We start from the raw sequence: 5,505 nt of genomic DNA on the forward strand, positions 1-5,505 counted from the left end.
ATTGGCTTGGATGTGTGCATGTGACCTAAGCTAAGCCAATAATAAATCCTCTCTAGGATTCTTGTGGGACCTTCAGAAAGGTGGCTCTTTCTGAAACTTTCTTTGGGGTATTGATTGTAAAGAGAGTGAGCCTTCTGGGTAGCTGACTCGTCTCCTGTATGTGATGTTGGTGGAGTGTGAGGGTAGTCACAGCTGCATGGACTCAGAGTTGCTCTTGTACCTGGAGCTGCTGTCCTAAGAGTTCCTTCTCCTTATTCTGGGACAAAAAGACAAAGTTATTGAAGTGATATAAGAATAAATCAAGATAAATCTCACTGATCATTCTATTCAGCATTTGATACCATTGCCTCAGAGGGAATTACCGAAGAATAGATTGAGGAAATGATGGGGAAAAAAGAAAAGAAAAAGAAAATGAGACTAAAAGTAGTAACACTGTGAATGGGCTAAGGAAAAAAAAAGTCATTATATTTGATAGATGCTCCACCTGAATAAGTGTAAAAGTGAAGAAAACAGAGAATGCAGTTGACAGAAAACAGAGAAAGCCTCCTCCTGAGGCAAACTCTACCAGTGATGCCTTTTGAAAATTATCAAACATCTCATCCCTAACATTGTCTTCCACTTTTCTTAAAATGATAAAATGAGCACAATAATGATTATAAATCTAATAATATAATGATGACGATGATGATGATGATGACGATGACGATGACGACGATGATGATGATAAGCCATGACTTAACACAAGAAAGTGCTAGACACTGCAAGCCACTGCCTTTGTCCCCTAGTGGAGCTATTCTTGAGAAATCAAAGCAAAGACACAGTGGCTTCAAATAACTTGAAGCATCTCTTTCTTGAAAAGGAAAATACAGTTTATTATATGGCCTCGAGGAAAGTTTCCAAAAGTGTAAATATAACTATAGTTTTCAAATAAGTACACATGTACTGACAGTATTTACAAAGATCCTTATTATTATTGAATTTTCTTAAGAAGTTTAAAATAGATTTAAAAAATTCCTGTATCCTCTCCCTTCTTTCTTTTCTAAATTTCTTCCCTTGATTAGGAAAGAATTTCTTTTTTAAATAATGGCTCAGTATAACACATTTGTATTGGTCCTCATCCAGTCATTGGCTGTAAGTCGGGCATCTAACATCTGATGTCCCCAGATATTACTCTCCTGAGTCTCTTCAGAGTCTTTGGGGGCATTAACCATTTTCCTTTCACAAAACTTTAATATTCTCCTAACTGACCACTTTTATTAATTTCTTCTTGCAAGCAGAAGCTCACCTCAGTGTAAGTAAACCTTGCCACACCCCTCCTCCAGGGCTCACTGAGAGGAGCATCTTGGTTGTGCTGCTGAAAACGATCCAAGTACAGAGAAAACAGCGCTGCTCTCCAGCTGCTGCAGGGTCTCTTCCCATAAAACCAAGGGAAGCCTGGGCTTGCTGCCGCTTCTTCCCTCGAAACCTAACAGAAGAGAGCCACGGGAGCCGATGGATCTGTCGCTTGGAAGGTGCAGGTCTTGCCGCAGTAAACCTGCCCGCTCTTCATTAGCAGTCTGGGATCTCACAGTCTTAATCCTTCTTGGGAACATAATCTTAAACAAATGAAGTTGATTTAAAAATCTTCTGACAAGGTAGTCATGGTAAAGTTGAGAGAAACAGAGAGAGGATACAGTTCTAGAACATAGGGGAGGCCGGGAATTCTGGCAGTGTGGGGAATCCACGTGCTGGTGTAGGTAGAGCGCTCCTGGAGTCAGGCTCAGCGGATAGAGAGCGGCACAGGATCGGTAGACTGGGTGGACGGGGTCCCTCGGAAGCACGCACAGAAGCTTCGTTTATTTTCGTTTGAGTAGTATTACCACTCTGACGGTGTAGTGGAAGTCAGCGGTGAAATAGGGTTTATTCTAAGTCACGGCTTCTAGTGACTTCTCTGCTCTATTTCTAATCAAAAGCAATAATACCTTATACTGTTTCCATGTATACTGATCTTAAATTGGGGTTTGCCCTTTTCATTGTGTTTTAGAGAACTTTAACTTCTCTTGATTTGTTAAGATAAGCATTTTCAAGCAGTTGTATATTTATTTTTTTTTTATTTTTTATTTTTTTATTTTGGCAGAACCAGAGATTGAACTCAGGCCCTTGAACTTGCCAGGGAAGCAAAGCAGTTGTTTAATAGCCTTACAAAAAATTAATTCAGCCTTGCAGTAAGTACCATACTAAGACCACAGTTTTCAGTGATTCTGCATATATATATATATATATATATATATATATATATATATATATATATATATATATATATATATGATATATAACAGACTTGAGGGGCTGGGGAGATAGCTTAGTGGTCTAAGCTCCTGCCTGGCCAGTGCAAGGACCTGAGTTTAATTCCTGGTACCACATGCTGTGCTGGCCCTCCTCTAAGGGTGCCATGCTAGCCACTGAAACTGGGCATGGTAGCAAATGCCAGTAATCCCAGAACTAGGGAGGCTAAGAAGGAGGATCACTGAGACTGAGCTGTGTAGTGAAACCCTGTATTGAAATAATAAATGTAAAAATAATAAAACAGAAATTTTTAATAAAAAAGTCAAAATTTATTATATCTGAGAGGAAGTAAAAGGCTTTTTTAAAAAAGATTAGTAGGACAGTTACAATAATTAATACATTGCATATTGTTGTCTTTGTAGTAGTTATTCATAGTACAAGATGCTGACATGATACCTTGTCCAAACACTATTAGTTCAAAACTTTCTTCTCATTGAACTAAGAGAAAGTGGCTGTATACCTATGCTAATTATTTTGTATATACAGATATATAGATATATAGATATTTTTCACTACAAAATGATCCTTCATTTATATCCTCCTTTCTTGTTTACTTTTGTCAGAGATAGGTATTCCATTGCTATTCATATATTGTAGGTGAGTGAATTCAGCAAAGTAATCCAATATACTTCAGTAGTCTATAATAGTAGTGGGTTATCCACATGACTGGCAATGTCAGAAGTTGTTTGCTTGTTTTTTTTTTTCAAAGTTTTATTGATAAACAGATAGCAATGAGACAGTTTCAAATCAAATCGAAAGTACAGTTTCAACAAATAATACACTGCATATATTCTTCTTAGTGGTTAATTGCTGTACAAGATCCAGATTTGTGATCCTATTTACAAACACCATTAGAAAAAATCATTCTATTCATTAAGAGAATGCAACTATATATCTATCCCAACCACTTTGAATACACAGATACACAATGGACATTCATAGTTATACCCCATTTTTTTAAGTTCCGTTATTGAATATTATAGGTGTGTAAACTCAGCAAAATATTCTAAAAGAGTCCAGTAGCCCATAATACCATTGGGTCTTCTGTTTAACTGGCAATGTCAGAAATTATTGACCTGAGTCCCCCACAGCTCAACATAACAGCATGGCTTTACTTCCTATATTTCGTCTTCATACTTTTCTACTGGATGGTTAAGACCAAGGTAAAGCAGGACCTATGCAACAAGAGTTGTAGCTTTTTGGTCTGAGAAGGTCAGTGAAATCCCCTCAGGATTTATCCTGAGATCCTGTACCTCAGATTGTAGAACCTTTGTCAGTTGTTTGCTTGTTTTTTGCAGAACTCAGTACCTTGCACTTGCCAGGCAAATGCTTATTCTATTGAGCTATCTCCCCAGCCCCCAGAAGTTGTTGACTTGAGCCTTTTACAGCTCAGCATATTAATATGGCTTTACTTTTTATACCTTGTTTTTATACTTTTCTGCTGGATGGTTAAGACCAAGATAAAGCAAAGACCTACATAACAAAAAAATGTAACTTTTGTATCTGACAAGTTCAGTCAAATCTCTTCAGGATTTACTCTGAAACCCTGTACAGCAGTTTGTGGATCTTTTGTCAGTGTCAGCCATGTGGATGAGTCATGGCCATTGCTTGCCCAATTTGCTCTCTGTGAAAGCCTGAGAGAAGGTAAAACAGAATTTAGATACACTAAGAAATACATAAATTATTGGTGTTTGAGTAAATTTTTTGATACATTGTTATCTACAGGGCTGATATATGTAATTTTACCGATTTCTGATCCTATGGGTAAATATGTCTTTTTAAAATTTTTTTTAAAAATCTTTTTAATGCATTTATTTATTTGGTACAGGGTCTTGTTATCAGCTCAGACTTGTGGTGAGCCTCCTGTCTCAGCCTCCCCAGTGTTGGGATTACAGGCATGCACCACCACACCCAGTTTTGGTGGCCAGCTTAGCACAGGGCTCACGCAGCACACAGTACCAGGCAGGGACTGAACCCAGGTCCTTGCACTTGCCAGGCAAGCATTTCAACTGCTGAGCTATCTCCCTGGCCTTTGATAAATATGTTTTAAAAGAAATTTAAGTCCATTTTTTAGGGTAGAAAGACATAATTTCGATTCTTTAGTCTATTTCCATCTGTATTTCTTTGTTAATGGGGAATTAGCTATTTGATGATTTTAAGTAGGTGAGAACTTATTTTTAGTTACTCAGTGTAATTAATTTTTAATTTGTACATTTCATTCACAGAAGAGGCTGGTAATAACAGCTGAACTATGTAACACTGCTACTTCATATGGAAACTCACATAAATATTCAGAATCAGCACTCACGTCACAGCACCTTACGGAGCCGTTTCAGGTTTGAAGGTGGGAGCACTGACCCACAGACTGGTATGTGCGGTGGCCCACCAGGGGGCCTGGTGCAGGAACTTTGGGGTGTTAGGCTTTGGAATGTTCGCTTTGCTTGAAAGTTCAGAAGGGCCTGACTTTAGTGATGACGGTCGGTAACTTTTCCTCACTTGGACTGTATTGTTTTTCTTGACTCTACTACAACAAAGCAGCTTTCCTTACTGGGTTAAGCAAACAAGTGGAATTTGAAACCATGGGTGGCCCAAGAAGAACAGTAAGAGGATGCGCCCTACCACCTGCAAAGGGACCTCCTTGCTTTTTTCTTCCTCTACTGCTTGTTCTCCCTTTCCCTGTCCCCTCAACCCCTATGGTTTCCTTCTTACCTTCCATTCTCCATCCCCCTTCTGCAGAACCTGTGCTCCAAGCTTATGTTTGCAAGGCATATGGCTCGGCCTGCTCATTCAGCAAAGAGTACAAGAAGGCTGACCCTGGGCCTCTTACTTTTCGGGATCCTAGGTTGCAGGGAGAGCCCTTCAGTCTCCAGACTCATCCCAGCTGTGAGGTGTCCAGCGTGTCCTGCTAAATCTGTACAGCCACCAGGGAACTTGGAAAGTGCATTCACTGTGTCTGTGAAGCTCTGATACATTTGCTAGTATTAATATGCTTCAGAATTAGAGGGTTTTGGGGCTGGGGAGATGGCTCAGTGGAATAAGTGCTTCTCTGGCAAGTGCAGGGGCCTGAGTTCAATCCCCGGTTCTGCCAAAAAAAAAAAAAAAAGAATTGGAGCGTTTTTTTTGAGATTATATTTTGGTTGACTTAAGTTTTTAGAGATGATTCTAATACCGATTGAGACT

The sequence above is a fragment of the Octodon degus genome, unplaced genomic scaffold, assembly GCF_000260255.1.
Source record: "Octodon degus isolate 3935 unplaced genomic scaffold, OctDeg1.0 scaffold00082, whole genome shotgun sequence".
Classification (NCBI taxonomy): domain Eukaryota; kingdom Metazoa; phylum Chordata; class Mammalia; order Rodentia; family Octodontidae; genus Octodon; species Octodon degus.